At 44.6% G+C, this 17,623-nt stretch overlaps 1 long non-coding RNA gene across 1 annotated transcript; it reads right to left on the reverse strand.

The window, feature by feature from the left end:
- Positions 1–232: 232 nt before the first annotated feature.
- LOC131905854 (uncharacterized) lies at positions 233–5,066 on the reverse strand. The gene is made up of 3 exons (XR_009378057.1): positions 5,023–5,066; positions 4,522–4,654; positions 233–868 (listed from the first exon to the last, which is right to left on the reverse strand). It is a non-coding gene; the product is annotated as an uncharacterized LOC131905854 (long non-coding RNA).
- Positions 5,067–17,623: the final 12,557 nt, after the last annotated feature.

Raw genomic sequence — 17,623 nt, forward strand, 5'->3', positions numbered from 1 at the left:
AGGGGCAAGAGTTTCAAATTATGTAATGAGTGGTAACTGTGTTTTTTTAAGTTCACAACAAGGAAAGAAATAAAAGGTTATCACGCCAAAAAATTATTTTCACTTTCAAAAAAATGCGTAGAAAAAAATACAAGAAATAAACTAAAATATTGGCAGTCATTTTCCAACAAGTGTCAGTTAACTTCACAGAGAGATGTTTCTCCCCTCATATGATGGAAGTAAACAGCAGAGATGAAGCTCTGTTGGGGATTTATTGGGTGCAACTTCTCTCTGTGGAGCATCAGTTCTCTACAACTGAAAATGAACTTTATAATTTACTCATTTTTAGTTTAGGGAGTTCAGCCTACTCATCACCTCAATGATATACAGTTGAGAAAGGGCAACTGGATATAAGACGTGTCTGATGATCGTATCTGTCAGGCGTGGAGCTTAGACAGGAGCGTGGTGGCCCTGCCAACCCCGAGCTGCACCTGCCTCTGAAAGCAAAGAGTGCTTGCTGGGTGCCTTTTCTTTCTCCTCCACCACTTTCAAAGCCAAGTCCTTGGTTTCCATGGGGCTTTGGGGGAGCATTTGGGGAGGGAATTTACCTCATCACATTTTCATCTATCTTAATTTAGACCTTTACATCTCTAGAATTGGTGATTGATAGCCCCAAACACATAAACACTCTCCACCTGTACAGAATGCTCCAGGGACTCCACTCTCAGAAACGAGGGATCAAGGTAGGAACAGAGAGAAATCCTAAAACGCACTGCTCAGCCGAAGTTAGTTCCAGGATGGGCCATAGTCTCAGAAGGTGACAGCTTCTGGATGCTTTTCCTTGGCAGTAAATAGAAATTTTGTAGTTTTATCTTCTACCAGAACTCTCCTTAAAAAAAAAAAAATTGTAGCCGATGAGGGAGAAAGCAGGAGCCCCAGCGTCTCATTTTTAACAAGGACCAGCTGAGAAATGAAGGCCCACACCACACAAACCATCTTATGTCTGCCAGTTCATTTCCTGGCCCCCAAAGGGGAGGGGGGACCTCGTGTTTCCTCTTATGCAGGCCAAACATGGCGGAGCACCAAGGGAATTCTGAATGGAATCAATTGCACTTGTTACTCGCTGAGTTTTCTTTTATTCTTATATTACCAAGGGCTGGATACTCAGCTGCAAGCAATTATAATGAAGAGTTACTGAGTAATGGTTTCCAGATTGCTCCATGATGGGGCATTAATTGAAAGGGACAATTTAAGAGCTCAGGCCATGTAAATGCATTTCTTATTCTGTCAGATTGAGAAATTTCTCCATGCAAAAGACTGCAATGCTCAGAGCTGATAAAGACTTAATTGTGCCCATTTAAACCAGCATTTTTGAAATGAGCTTCACGTCTTTAAGAGAAGAAATACGAAATAGTAAACCTGGGTGTGTATTCATTCAATCAGGAGAATGTTCTAAATTACACACTTGCATGCCGCACTCACGTTCGTGGGATGTGCACATTACACAAAATCTGACTTGAATGTTGGCGCTCTGTAAGGCCAGCAAAGCTTTCTAGAACAATTACTTTTCAAGGCAAATGCTCCTTCAATGTATGATAAGCATTATCTCACTCTCTGACTCTTTGGCTTTATCTGTCCCTCTCTATGCAAGCTTTAAAGTTTTAAGTTACATTTTAAAACATGAGTTTTAAATATCCGGGTGTGATTTAAAATGGCATTTTAAGTGCATTTGCATGCGTATGAAAATGGGCTTCCACAGGACTTAACTAGTACGTCCATAATCAGGAAACTTATTTGGCTTTTTTAAGTGAATTTTTTATGTCCCCGAGTCCCATTAAACATTTCAAAGGGATTTTCTGGTGGGTCACCCTGGATGAGTAGCAGAAGAGTTATAGCCAAGGAAGGAAGAAAGTCCCCATCGTTCTGTGAAAGAAAGAGTTAGCACTGGTTTTAAAGGATTAATTTTAGATTACTGCATTAGGGCAGTTTTATTCTTGAAAAGAGGAAAGGAAAGGAGGGAGAGAAGTGGGACGGAGAGAAGGATGAAGGGCAGAAGGAAGGAATGAATAGAGAGGAAGAGGAGGAAAAGGAAAGATGGATGATCAACCATTCATCAACGGATAGAGATGGACAGCTAGAGATGCAGATATATTCTCAGAGTTAAAAGTTCAAAGTTGAAGGAGAGATAGCCACTAGTCTATTTTCTAAATCAAAACTGCCATCTGATGATGAAATGTTTACTCTTCCTCTTGTCTTCATCCTCCATTCACACATCTGGATTTACACAAAGGACCTGTGTGTCGTGGAGCATCTCCTAGAGACCCGATACAAATAGTGCCTTGGACGATTTGGACTGTTGCAACATGCACAGAAGGGAGATGCTGTCAACTTGGGGAAACTCAGACCATCCAGTCAGACAGAAGGAGCAGAAATGCTTCGTCATTGTAGTCACTTGTAGTGCCCCTTGTCACACATTCATTCAACAAGCCGTGATGAGCCCATCTACCTCTTCAATCATCGGCTAAACACAAAACTAGAGTGAACTGAACTGTGCACTTCAGGTATATCTTCAGTTATGAAATAATTCTGATACAACATCTTAGACAAGTGTCTTTCTTATTGGATTAATTACTCTTAGGATGAAAGCCCTAAATTAACACCCAGCTTTCTCATGGAGCTGTTCTTTATTTGATAACAGTGAAAGCAAGTTCAACCAACACTGAAAAAGTTGTACTGCCTCTCTAGAGTCAGGTCATGTACCATGAGAGTGTCCTTGACAGTTCTCAGACTGATATGCCTACAGTCACAAACAAAGCCATTTGAAAAGTGCTTGGTCAGTTTGGGTCAAGTTTGAGCACTTTCATAAATAACAAAATAATCTAAGTTCCTTATTCAAATGGACTATTAAGAATTAAAGATGAGAGAGAAATAATTTTTCTGCCATAAAATAAAAAAGAGGGATGACTTGGGCATGTGCATATTGCTAGAAAATGAAGTTATGCAGAATGGTCTCCTCTTATTCACAAAAATGTACAATATATATCCATCCTTTCTTTCATGACTTTCCTTTTCTCCATTCATGCTGAAGTCTGAAAATTTAACTGTAATATTAAAAATTCTGTTGTTCATTTCCAATATTTGGGGAGGAAGGGTTTCTTTGTAAACATCTTGGGTCTAAAAAATAAACCAAACAAGAAGACTTAGCTCATCTCTTTCAACCGGTTTGTGACTTCTGGTTCTGTGCACTGTGCTGATAAATTATAATAAGCCACCATAATTCTACCTAAGAAATGTTTGTAAAATAGCATAGAGGCCATCTGTCATCCAACCATTTCCTGGGTGGCTGTTAGTCCCAGTGGCATCCAAACACCTGAGCAAACCCAGAGATTCCAGGCCAGGTGTACTGAAAACAGCAGGGTTCGGATTGGATTGACTTGGTCAAACAGTTCATTTTTAATGCAGCTTAAAACGTGTCCTTCCAATCTTCCACTTACGAAAAAGAAATTGAGGACATGTTGTCATTTAGTAACATGGTTTATGCTGAAAGGGTTTGGACAAATACATACATGCATAATTGAGTAATATTTGAGTGTGAGCATTGCCCAAAAACAGATTCCTTAGAACTCCGGATCCTGAACATAGACTTCATTTCAATAGCCCACAAAAAAGCGTGGATGTTGAATTCACAGGCAAGCTATGATCAGTTTAGAAGCTTATTTAGAGGGTTAGCGTTTTCTTTTCTTTCCTTTTTTAAGCTTCAAAGTCTCCCAAATGCAGATATTGTATAACAGAGCCCCCAAGTTCCACAGTTGGCAATTCTATGCTTATATTAAGCAGTTTTGCTTTAATTAGTACCTGGAAAAGCTACAGTAATTCTGGTGTTTACAGGCTCCACTCAAGCAAGGCAGCAGCAACATTTGCGAGGGATTAGTGATCAAGAATTGCATCTTCACACAAGCCCGCCTGTTCGTTCTGTACAGATCATAAAATCCATAACATGACCCAGACCCCTGTCCAGAAAATGTTCACATCCTAATTTTAAAAATAGCTTTTATACACGACGGCTCTCTTTTCAATAAAACAAAGATTTGTTTATAGCTACAGATTAATTAAGAGCCTTCTCTAGGAGGAAGATCTGCAAACCAGGGCCTTTTTTTTTTTCTCTTTTCCTTTCCTTTTTTTTTTCTTCGTCTCCCAAATCAGGGTTGTTTGTTTATTGGCTTAATTTTCCCTGAAGTAAAAATACACTTTGAAATGTAACATGTCATTATGTAATTTGTAGTAACGAAGTGCAGGCCCTTGTGCGGGACAGCACATGGGGCGGCTCCGCTCACAGCGTCCCGTGTCGGCTGCCCGCTCCCCATCTGATTAACAGCCTGTGTAAACACACAGCCAACCAGAACCCTGGCCGGCACACACTTCGGTCAGCCATAAAACTGCCAGCCAAACATGGACACGAGGGCTTTAGGCAGAAATCTTAATTTGGGGCAAATGATCAAAACCAAGACAACATGGCCCCAGCCGGGACTGGAAAGGGCTAACCTCTGTTTTCATTAATCCTTCTCCAATCCCCAAACAGGGGGTGATGACATCAGTGCTGAAGGTGAACCGCTTCATAAAATGTCCCTGAAATACAGAGGTTCCGAGGCAACACCATCTGACAGATTCTTAACACCTTACAGGACAGTCAAGGAGAAAAGTAAGAGTGTAGCGAAGGAGAAATGTTTAAAGTGTCGGTATTTTGATGTGCCCAGGATGGATTCTCTGTCTGTGCGAGGAAAGTTAATATGCCTTCCGACTGCTGAAATAAATGGGGTTTGTACAAAGGACTGTTTTGTGGGCTTTTATTTTTCTTCCCATTATTTTCATTGCTCTTGGCAAAAAAAAAAAAAAAAAGGAAGAAAGAAAAAACAGAAAAGAAAAAAAGGCTTTAGACCCTTCACATAATGGGAAATTCAAAATGTGCAACGTAAATCAAGTATTTAGTAGGAAACAGTTAATTTCATTTAGTCTTAAAAAAGAAAAAAAGGAAGAAAAGGATACTCTCACAAGATGGCAAATTTGTTTTCTCTGGAGCCAGCCAGTGTTTTAAACTCACTTTTTGACACATAATAATGGTCTGAGGGTCCAGTGTAGGACGTGATATCTATACATATGTACAATGGAGTAAGTAGATCCTGCTCTTGAGGCCACACAACACCCCACGTTTCCTAGTCTCCTTTAGAATTATATGCTGGTGCTAATGACGCTGACGAAGTAAGCCATACCAAACAGCCACTGTCCTGGCCTGCCTCCGTGAGAGCTCTGTGGTACAGGGACTGTGGAGAATCCAGCCTATGCAGCTCCTCACAGCTCTTACCATGGCTCCAATTGGGCTCCTTGACTTTCAGTTTCTGCCCTGTTTGAAAAGGACAGGTGATCGACTGTTGGGTCCTGGCACTCCCCCCACACCTTTAGTATATCTAAATGTGCTCACAGACATTTATTGTTGCCTCTTATAAGAACCTCATGTCTTACTCTAGGGGGCTTTGCCCAAACAGAAGAAACTGTGTGGGCATATTGAGAGTTTGCTACCACACAAAACACATCTGGAATCTTAGACTGTGGTTATGGCTGTACCCACATTTTTTATATAGATTAAGGACTGCAGTGCAAAGACTCTCAGTAATTTACCCACAAGCCACACAGGGAATGGGCAGCAGAGCAGAAATGCATCCCAAGACAGCCTAGTGCATGAGCACGGTTTTGCTCTTTCAGGTCGTCTTCTGCCCTTGTCTCATAGCCTTGGGGCCAATGCTAAGGGAGAATGGAACTGCTCCGTGATGACATCACTTATGACCAGTGGCCTAGGACTTTCAGAAACACGTGCTTTAGGGCATGAAAGCTATGAGTCCTTAACACACTCTACACGGCTTGGTGTTGGACCTTGGAAAGGCAGCTCAGACCTCCCAAATCATGCTTTCCCATTTCAGCGCCCATGGCCACACTGCAGAAGAAACGCCACCTCCTTCCTCGGTAACGATTAACCGCCTGTGATTCATGAGTGAGGGGTGCTGTAGAAGCGGAGGAAGCCCTGAGTGAGGGAAGTCCTGAGTGAACGTGTGTTTTGACGTGAGCGCAGCCTGTTGAGGACTCCAAGACCAAATGGCCCACGGTAATTTGGCAAAGCTGTTACCTATATAGGCCAGGCTCAAGAGGAATGGCAAAGCTTTCTTCAGGAGCCCAAGTTTGAGTGTTAATGGATGGCTGGTCAGTGTGAGCAGACTACCAGCTGCAGCTCTCTCCTCTGGGATGTTTACAGCCAGAGACTGCTCCCTACAGAGACCTCCTACCAAGACTAGCCAACCACCCCTCACCCCGCCCCATGTGGTACCTAATGAACAAGCTGAGGTTCAAGGTTGTGGTGGCGCAGCTTAGACCACCCCCACTGGATCCCAGCTTCACTGTACATGTGTCCGTGATCTGTCCTGTCTTTGTTCCTTTGCTACCCATGGACTCCAAGGTACTGGACTCAAACTTCAGAGTTCATGGGCTCTTATTCATCATGGATGGGGAGGCCATTATCTACTGATGCAGGTGTCTCTGCTCAAACTTTTAAAATAATTTTAAATGTCATTTTTAAATAGGTTTACAAAATAGTAAGCTTCCATGGGGCTTTTTCATAGATCCTTACTATTAACTAACTCTTCTTCAACCCCCATTTAAATCTTTCTATCCTCAACATTTCCCCCTCTACTATCATATCACATCTTTCCTACTATCCCACCTCCCTTAAGGCCTACAAACATACACACACACGCACGCACGCACGCACGCACGCACGCACGCACGCACACGCACGTGCCATTGTGGCAGGAGAACAGGGAGAGAAAGAGAGATAGTCCTTTTAGCTTAGGATATGTGTCTAAGAGAGCACATAAGGGGTCTGTTTGTCTGCATCTTGCTCATCCAAGTCAGTATGATTTTAGTCCATTTACATCAATTTTCCTGCAAATGAAATAGCATTTTAAACACCTAACTTATAGAAACCATCCATTCTTCCTTTTCCCCTTCTGTACCTACCAGGTTAAATCACTTTTGATAGATTTTTATGGTATTTACAAATAGAGAAAATTCCATTCCCAAGACACAGTTTAATAAAGCATGATGCTTTGATATATGCGTGTTAAGGTACTGGGTCACACTGAATTTTATGTACTCAAAATGTAAAAATTAGCCGGGCAGCGGTGGCACGTGCCTTTAATCCCAGCACTGGGGAGGCAGAGCCAGGTAGATCTCTGTGAGTTTGAGGCCAGCCTGGTCTACAGAGCGAGATCCAGGACAGGCACCAAAACTACACAGAGAAACCCTGTCTTGAAAAAAACAAAAAAAGAAAATAAAAAATAAAAAAATTAAATTGATCTTTTTGTATTGTTAAAAGGTAGAACTCCCACACCCCCCCCCAAAAAAAAAAAACCTAGCAGGAATTTCCAAAATTCAGCATTCTAGAATATTCACTGAAGAAGAACGTAGTCATGTACATATGCACCTATTCATTAACAGGTTCAAGGAAAGACTCAATATCGAAGGATCTTCCTCTCTGAGGGGGCATTTGCCAAGCTGTAGTGGTTGGATTTTCTCATCACAGCCTGCCTTCAGCCAATGTTCACATTGGAACAAGGGGAAGTTAATAGAAATACTTCATAGAGTTGCCCCCAAATGCTCTTCCGACAGTCTTAAGAACACTAGATCTAACAACCCACCAGGACCAGCACACAGAATAGGGCCTTCAAGGTCTTCAATAATAAATCTCAATACACAGACAAGTTACTTTTCCATAGCCTTGTGGAGTGAAAGCATAGTCTAGCTCCCATCAAAGGCTATCAACCTGAATGTTGGCCTGCACCAACGGACATTTTTATTCACAAATTCGAGTTATACTAACTGTTGAAAAGAGAATAGATTCTCAAATGAGGTTTCAAATTCTCCTCGCCTTTGAGATCATCGGTGCTCACAGGCCAGTATTTGTACAAGATGAAGTGATTTACTGAGCCGAGCCTGGAAAATCTGGAGGGCAACTCCAAAAGGCAAGGACGTGTTGCCGAGTCAATCTCTCCCCCTGCCAGGGAAACTTTGGTCGTTTCCAAAACCGTTATGAGACACTGATATCCATCCAGGCAGAAAAATCACTAAAGAGGTCTAAGGAGGTCGGCCACACAGCCAGCATGGAGAGCGGAGTTTTTGGCAGGGCGCTTCCACCCCAAAAGCAGACAGAGTCCTGGAAGGGTGCTCACATAAACAAAGCTCACACAGACAGCTTCAGCTCTGCACAGAGGCTCATCCTTTCCAAGATCAAAGCCTGTGCTAGAGACTCAGCCCTGTGGAACAGAGTGTCCTTTCTGGAATGTCCCACATGGGGGAAGAAACTTGAACTGGAGCCATAACCTTGCCACCTGCAGCCAGAGCTTCCATGCTATGATTTTCACAGGCTGGGGAGCTTGTAGCTAATGGAGCAAGAGAAGATCAGTACAGAGAAAACCTGAGGAAAGTTTCCCACTAGACTTGTCTCCCACCAACCCCGCCATCTATGCGGTACCGACAGGGCTAGAACTCAGCTCAGGCCTCTACCTGGGACATCATCAGGCGCTACTTTTGCTGCCCATCGGCAATGTGACTGGTACCTGAGCTTCCTCACCTGCAAAATGCACCTACCACAGAGTATTTAGTGTGTGACTAACTCACATAACAGCCCTCAGAAATTACAATCACTGTCTGAAGTCACACAGTCCAGGGTTTGGACCTGACCCTGTTGCTTGTATGAACTGGAGGAAATGATCACCTTTAGGTAAAGTCCCCAACTGTAGAAAAGATTTCAATACGGCCCTGGCATCACTGCCATGGTGAGCTGATTTTATATGCCACACAGTAGGAGTTCAGTAAATGGTACCAATTAGTATTTGTCCTGGTTCCCAGTAGAGAAAGCACACAGGACAGCTTAGACTGGGAGAAATATAGCCAGTGAAACGTAAGACCCCTCCGAGACCTCACAGCTTCATCCATATATAAGAGAGAGACATCTCTGGGGATGATGATGGAGTCCTGGGTGTTTTAGATACACAACTTATTTTAAGACTGCAAAGGAAACCTGGGCATGCTCCCAAATTGAGCATCTGCAGGCAGATAGGATGACGAAATATATTAGTATTGAAGAATAACTTTCTCCTGTCTTCCTTCTTGGGAAACATCTGGGTCTTACCCTCCCCTCCACTCACACCCCCCACAAATTGACTCTTGGCTGACAGTTTATTAGAGATAAATGGAAACACCTGGGAGCAGATAAGGCACCTGAATATGATCAGGTGAGGACCCCGAGGGGCCACGTGCCACCGACTGGATTTTTCCACTTCGGGCAGTTTGGAGGGTGCTAGGCTCTACTTTTTGGTTTATTCATTCATGTATTTGTCCATCCTTTCACTCAGTCACTCATCCTGAACGCCCACAGGAGGCATGGTGCCCGACTCCATGCTTGAAGTACAAGGCCAGAGCCACCAGCTGAGTTAGATGCCTGCTGATCCTGCTTCAGAGAGTTTCTGTACAAAGCCGTGACAAGAGCTCACTCTGGATTTTGTAGGACTCTGTAATAACCCTCTCTTTTGTCCAGCCAAACTCTCTCCGGCTACAGTGTGTCAGATCTACAGAGATGCGAGGCCTAATAAAATCCTTTGTGCCCTGTGGCCATTCAGAGATCGTTTTATGGCCATGCACGCTACAACAACCTCCTCAGGCATGCAAACTTTTCATCTTTTTTTTCTTCCCGCATCTCCGTGCCATCCCAGACTAAACAATCCCCACCTTCTGTCACCTTTCTCCAAAGGTCTCACTTGCCTTCCCTTTAATTGGCTTCTTCTTCTCTCAACTCATTCCAGCTACTACACAACAAGCAGGGGCCAAAACCCGTGTAAAGCTCTAACACTTGACCAGTTCCTAACTGCTATTGAAATGACACTAATCCAAGTGAGTTCCCACACAGCCACCATCCGGGGCCCTAGCATTTCTGGATCTCAGCTTCCTCAGCCGTAGAGATTTTTCAGCACAAAGAACAAGGAAGGAGACCATGACATTGGAAAGAACAGGTCCAGGTTCACTAATTCAGAAAGGTGCAGATTAACTAGGGAATGGGAGGAAAGGGGAGGGTAACCCTACCTAGAGCAAATGCAGGGCCGAAGGTCCTGAGGCTGAGATGTGGGAAACAAGCTTGGCTAGATGGAAAGGAACCAGGGGGAAGGATATGAAGTGAGGCTGGGCATGGTAGGAAACGGACAGTCTCGGGCCTTGCGTGCCAAAGCAAAGCCTTTAAAGGTCCCGTGGGGGTGACAGTTGTAAACAGTTCTACATAGTTTTTAAACGAACACTGGCTGTAGGGTGGGTGGGGCATAGCATAGGTCTGGGGAAAGTGGGAGGCTCCTGAAGTAATGCAGGATTGCAAAAGCGCAGATCACAGTGTCATCTGGAGATACAGAGGTGGACACATCTGGAAATGAGAATCAGAGCACCTACTGGCTCAGTGGATGTGACAGGGGAGAGGGAGGTGCAGGGGATGGCTGCCAAGGGCCTGACGGGCTCATCTCGGGTTGGTGGAGCCGGTTCCCGGGAATGCTGGGGGAGGAAAGGGGTAGGGAGGCAGTGCGAGTTCAGTCTGGGGCCGCGCAGAGTCTGAAGTGCCTGGAGATGGCCAAGTCAAGATGTGGAATAGGCAACTCAATTTATGGCCGGGAGCTCAGAGGAGTGTCTGGACTGGAGATATAAATTCAAGAGTCATCAGCACATAGATAATAATTAAAACCGAAAGCATGGGCAAGATCTCAGGGGAAGGATGTGGACTGTGAAGGAGATGAGCACAGGAGATCAAATCCTGAAATTCTCCAATGCTCAGCAGTCAGGAAGGGGAACTGGTGCCAGCAAAAAGCCTGCAGATTCCCAAGGAGTGGGAGAGGCCAGTAGAGTGCCGGGGTAGGAGACACAAAAAGATGCTGGAAGAGGGGAAGCCAACAAGGAGGCTGTCACAGTTGTTGAGAGTCAGTAGCCTGAGCCAGGTCACATTCCTATTCAGAATATATGCTGTGTGTGTGTGTCAGAATATGTGCTGTGTGTGTGTGTGTGTGTCAGAATACGTGCTGTGTGTGTGTCAGAATATGTGCTGTCCTGGGTTTCTCAAAGTTATAACCACAGTAGCAACACTAAGTTACACTTCTTTCTACTAGTAACTTCTGCTATGCAAAATATTTCAAAGAATTAAGAAGACCAGCCCTCTCCAAAAGGAAAAAACAAAACAAACAAACAAACCAAAAACAAGTGGTTATTGCTCAGTTCTAGTTTCTAATATTTAAGTGTTTACTGAGAGGAACTTTTAATCAACTTTTGCATAGAGCCATTTTAACTTTTATTTGATAAATTTTGAAAAGATGATGTTCACTTTCTCCATCCATGATAAAAATGGAAAGAACCTTTGGGCAGGATTAGGGGAGAGGAGGATCACAAAGGTATACAAACCTGTCACTGGCCAGCCAGTGGCCCAGCGATTGCCAAGGAGTAATGAAGATCCACAAAGGCAACAGAACAGAAAAACGAGTCTGCAGTCTGTGTCTGCTTACGTTGTGGAACAGAATGTTTGCTGAGCTAGGTAAAGATGTGTTACAATTGTTTGTGTTGTACAACAGTTGTTTGACTATGTAAAGGTGTGTTGCTTTTGTTTATGCTGCATTTGTTTCACTGTGTAAAGATGTGTTGCTGATTCACCTTGCCTGCCTAAGGCACCTGATTGGTCTAACAAAAAGCTGAATGGCCAATAGCGAGGCAGAGGAAGGATAGGCGGGGCTGGTGGACAGACAGAAAAGGGGAGCCAGACATGGAAGCAGCAGGAAAGCAGGATGGACAGTAGGTAGATGAGGTAAACTAGCCTTGGGGCAGCACATAGATGAACAGAAATGGATTCATTTAAGTTAAAGAAAAAAAAGCTAGCTGGAAACAAGCTTAAACTAAGGCTACGCATTCATAATTAATAAGAAGTCTCTGTGTCATGGTTTGGGGGCTGGCCGTCCAAGAAAGCCTGCTACACACTTTGTCAGAGACAAACATCCCCTCACCCCCAATAACCCTAGATGAAAAAACACTGTATGATGCCTGTTTGTAATCAAATAAACTTGTAATACGTGCTTAAAACGGGGAAGGAAGCCTACCATCTGAGTCTGTGTTTATTCTGTCCTTTGTATTTTCCATAAAGTGGTGGTGACAGCTGAAAGTTCAGGTGGGCCCCAGCTAAAGTTTCCGGTAGGAATCAGTCATGGCAAGTGAGTTGAACATGGCATTGTTCGGAGAGCTTGGGACTAACGGGTGGATTCATGCATCCTCCATTCCAAAGCCTCCTGCGGGCCTTTGACTTAATACGTTTGTAGCTATTGCTATCGTTCTCACTAAGTTGAAAAGTGCTGTCTATGATAGTGCATGCCTATAATCCTGGCACTCTGAGGGTGGAGAGAGAAGGCTCGTGAGTTTAGGGCGAGCCTAGGCTAATTAACAAACTGTGACAAGGGCAAGTGGAGGGAGAGGCAGAAGAAGGGGAGAAATTAAAAACTGAAGAGCGTAAATTCTACCTCACGGAGAACCTATTTTCTCAACAAATAAATTGCAGCAAAGGAGCAGAAATAGGAGGAGGAAGAGGGAGAGGAGGTTATATATTTAAAGAAATTTAATAGAAAAAGACAAATCCTGTTTATTAGTAAATACACATTTATAGGTCATTTATGGGAAAGTCTTTAAACCGACCAGACGTAAGTGATCATTTATTTTAGGTATGAATACACCATTATAAAAAAGTTTGTCCTCTTATCAAGATGTATACTGAGGTATTTTGTATCAAATGGTGTGATGTCTGGTGCTTATAAATGTGGGGGATCAGGGGCCCTGGGTGCCGGGGAGGAAGGTTGGGTAGAGCAGGAACTCTCAGTCATGTGCCAGCTGAGACTGGCCAGTGAGCATCTGAGGCTCATGGGGCCATCTATCCCCTCTACTGTCAATCAATAAAAGCTTGAGATGTTCCTAACAAAAAGCTAAAGATGGTTTTTAAATCCGTTTCTTCTTTCTGGGAGCTTCTCTCCAGCAGGGTAGACTTAACAACATCAAAGACCAATTATTTGCAAAGTCCTGTGGGTGTTAGGAAGTTAGGCCAAGAAGAGGTCACCTCAGATGCCCGAGGTGCCACAGCATAGTTAGAAACAACCAGAGGAAAGCAAGCGAGAGGAGAAGCCTCTCCTCGGCGCATGAACTGATTTCCAGCTGAAACATTCAGGGCTTTCACTCAGGGCAGACAGCAAAGCCTGGCTTCTGCCAGTGATTGTGTCTCTGCTCTGGAAGAGCACTGGTGCCCTTGACTTTGAAGGCCAGCTCTCTCTCTTCCCGGGTCCCTTCCTTTGTCCCCTGTCCTCTGCTCCAGAGATGGCTCCCACTGCTAACTCTACCACACAATGACATGAAATGCTCTGGAAAGCTTTTAAGGAGGAAACATTTTCCAATGACCGTCAAACAGATACTTCATTTCCAAAGCTGCCAGCTCTTTCTCTTGTGTTGGAGCTGTGCCCCCTAAAGATGCCTTCGCTCTCTGGCTAGGCAGGCAGTGGGAAGGCTGCAAAGCCTTCTCTGCAGCTCCTTACATGGGTGGGAGACAAGGGGATCCAGACAGAGGAGCAGGAGCAACAGACCTGTCCCTCTTTTTAGTCCCCAAGTATCTGAGAACAAAGGCCAAGTTGCACATGCCTGGAAATTTCTGGAATATCAGGCTGCATCAGGGTGACTGGGGAGTGCCACATTCAGTAAATGCTCACCTGAGGTTTGAGACTCTCCCTGCTGGAGTTTCACTTCCACTATCCCCAAGTTCAAGACGCTAACCATCCTCTGAAATTCCACTCATCTTTAAGAATTTATTGCCGGGTGGTGGTGGTGGTGGTGGTGGTGGTGGTGGTGGTGGTGGTGGTGGCACATGCCTTTAATCCCAGCACTCGGGAGGCAGAGCCAGGCAGATCTCTGTGAGTTTGAGGCCAGCCAGGTCTACAGAACGAGAGATCCAGGACAGGCACCAAAACTACACAGAGAAGCCCTGTCTTTAAAAAGCCAAAAAAAAAAAAAAAAAAAAAACCAACAACAACAAAAAGAATTTATCTTCAGCATCACCAATTCACAGGTCTTCTCCAAACCTGCTCCTTAGAGCTAAGGGAGCCTTCCTATGACTCCCAGGTCTTTGCTTGTAGAGCTTGGATGATGCTTAGGAACACCGACTCACCGGTAAACTGCTGGAGGGCTGGGCTGTGTCTCAATGACCTGTGTACCATCCTAGATCATGCCTGTCCCTAGGAATTGCCCCACACATGTGGACAATACACATGATACTATACGTGAGCTCTACCCACGGCCTTCCAATGCCCTTCCACTACTGTGCTCACCTCCCATCTGCTCTACCCTCCTAACCTCTCCTTTCCCATGACCCCCCCCCCTTTCCCATGCTTGACTCTTTATTCCAGAGTTTGGCCATAAGAAATGAAGGAAGAGAGTTTCATCTTCATGCCCCAAGCCCAGGTTGTCTCCATGGCTTTCCCGGTAGCAGGCATTTGGCTGGGGATGATGAGCAATTTCAGCCTTAGCCAGGCATCCTCCAGCTCCTGCTGCCTCACGGGCCCATCACAGCTTGCTGGATGAACAAATCCCTCCTTCCATCAATAGGAGCTTTGTGAATTCAACAGATGCCACTGGGCCTAGAAGTCAAATAAATATGGTTATTCAAACAACATTATAGCTCGCTGTGCATAATTCAGGAAATTCAATTATGTTTCTCTGGCAACAGCAACGCAAGCTCAGGCTGGGTCGACAGACCCTGTTTCCTGATGTGCCAGAGACTGACCTTCATGCCTTCACATGGGTGGAGACAATGTGATCTGGCAGACTCACAGTTACCGTTGGAAACCTGACAGCGTCCCTCTCAGTCCTGTGCTTACAAATGCAAAGCTGTTTTCACTAACATAAACCCAGACACCTGTAAGTATGGGAAGATACAGCATCATGGGCACAAAGCAGATGATGGATGCATTTAAGGCCCAGAACGACTCTTAGACTGTGAAATGTCAGGGTCCCACATGCCTACTGACTGCTGCCTAGTACGCAGGTCATTAACTAAAGGGAGGTCAATGGTGTACTGGCTGGGAACACAGAGTTTGGTACCATGCTTCACAGGTTCACATCCTGCCCGTGTTTGGGCCTCTGCTTCTCAGTCATTCAATAGCAATCATGGTATTAGTTCAGTGTAGGCTTACTGCAGTCAAGTGTGTTACTGGATGATCAGTCGGGATTTACTAATGACATCACTTAGCCCTGTTTTTCAACTCTACTTATAACTTGATACTTGTACCAAGATCAGGACTGGGACGTGTTGTGTATATGCTACTTGGAATCTATTCTTTTTCATTTTCTCTGCAAGCCATATTTATTTTTCCACTCCTCAGTCATCTGTGCGCTTCAGCAAAGCCTTTCCCCATCTAGAGAGCAAGGCAAAGGTTAGGCTTTGCTTCTTAAAGGGCAGGGAAGCCTGCAGAGCGGCAGGGTTCTCGCAGTTTGACGGTTCCACTTGAGCTCCGTGCTGCTGATTTATAAGACGTCAAACTCGTTGCCTTATTCCTCTCTTCTCCCCTGGTCATTTCTCAATCAAGTCACTGGCTGGAAACATCTGAGAAAGACATTTCCTGAGAGATGCACAGACAGCCCATTCACATTTCATAACTTCGCAGGGCTCCCCCGATCCACAATTCAGAGCTAGCATCCATCCCCTGAAGTCACTCATGAGTACTGGCAAGCAAGTCCCTTCCACACTTGGCCTCTTTGACTGTAATGCTAAGTGACAGGGCTAACACAGCACACACTGTTCTCAGGCCTTGCCCAGCTTTGCCTGGGACAGCAGGATTAAGCAGGGAAATATGGACGGAAGATACCCAATGGGTTCAGTGACTTAATTGTCTGAGTGCTTGAAACTATGAGATTAATTCCACTGTAAGTACAGTGGCTTCTCTCTCACTAGTAGGAATTTGTTCCAACTAACTCATCTGAATAAAGACCTAACAGAAGCTCCAAAGAATTCCTGACACAGTTTGCCCACCTCCTCTCTCCCTTTTTCTAAAAAGCTCTCACCTTTCCCCACCTTCTCAACAATTTGACCTTCAAATACATAAACCTCTACTCTGGAACTGGATTTTGGCTACTAAATCTTCCATTTGTGCTTGGAGTAATTTGCAATGGCCACTTTCTGTGCCCTGTTCTCAGGCACGTCTTGGTCAATTAGTACAATGTCAAAGCTGTGCAGAGTTATTGTAACTCCAGCTGTGAGCTGTTAATAATAAACTTGCCCACAGGACAATCCTGCCATATGGCGGATGGTCAGTCAAGACTGAAATATGCATTAGGAAAAAAATGATTCAGTCAACAGTGGGTGTGTGTGGGTGGACGGCTAGGGTGCTGGCGTGTGACAGCTGAGTTCGGTTGCTGCATCATTGGCATCTATGACTTGTTCCCACTTTCAATGAATGCCACGAGACACCAAGGTGTGATAATGGGTAGAATGACACGGCTGGAATCAGAAAAGTAGACAAAACAAGCTGAAATGTATATTGTGGGGCAGAGGCTGGGGGTTGTTGAAAAGAAGCATAGTTCAGATTCTTTGGTAGGAAAAGGACTCAGCTCCACATGCTGGTCATGGGAAATGAACTGTGTGTTACAAGACACATTTTATTTAATGGGAGTTTTGAGGCAAATAAAAAACAAGCTGATGAGTGGCAGACAAGTGAGGGGGGCAATAACCTACTTGGCTGACGGCATGACCTCCCTCCCCAGGGTGTCAAGGCTTGATGACTTCAGATTGGTTTGGAATTGGGGGGTTGGGGCAGTTTGGGTATGAGTGGGAAGACTTGGTACATAGCTGAGGCATGACTGTGTCCCTAGAGAGTTAGCTGTCTACCAATGAAAGCACATGGTGTCTCAGAGGGAAAAAAAAAATTTGCTTGTGTCAATGACCAAACTAATTCTTACACATCTCTAGGTCAGTTTCCTCTGAAATTATGAAGAACCAGTGAAGAATGATAGAAGGCCAAGTGAGGTGTTTGAACTCATGCTTTTTTAATGATTAAATGCTGAGTTCTACACACCAGATCTCTCAGAGGTGTGTGCTGCTGGGTCAGCCCCTGGGAGCTGTCGAGGTTTTGCAGTACCACAGCTCTCCATTAGCATTTCTAGCTGAAAATCCAGGTGGAAATAGTGCACATGCCTTCTCCATTGATTTTAACTAGTCTCCAACCCTGCCCATTCAGACCCTTTATTCCTACTTTCTCTTTTGCCTTTTCCCTCCTGGTTAAAAAATGAAAGGTCTCAACTCCTGTTGAGGTTTGTTTTCCATAGAAAGGTGAAAGTAGGTATCCTGTCAGAGACAGAGACAGAGAGAGAGAGAGAGAGAGAGAGAGAGAGAGACAGAGACAGAGACAGAGACAGAGAACAGGAGAAGGGGAGGGGAGGGAAGGGAAGGTAGGAGAGGAGAGGGGAGGAGAGGAGAAAAGAGAAGAAGAGAAGAGAAAAACCTCCT

This window comes from Peromyscus eremicus, chromosome 3 (assembly GCF_949786415.1).
Source record: "Peromyscus eremicus chromosome 3, PerEre_H2_v1, whole genome shotgun sequence".
NCBI lineage: Eukaryota > Metazoa > Chordata > Mammalia > Rodentia > Cricetidae > Peromyscus > Peromyscus eremicus.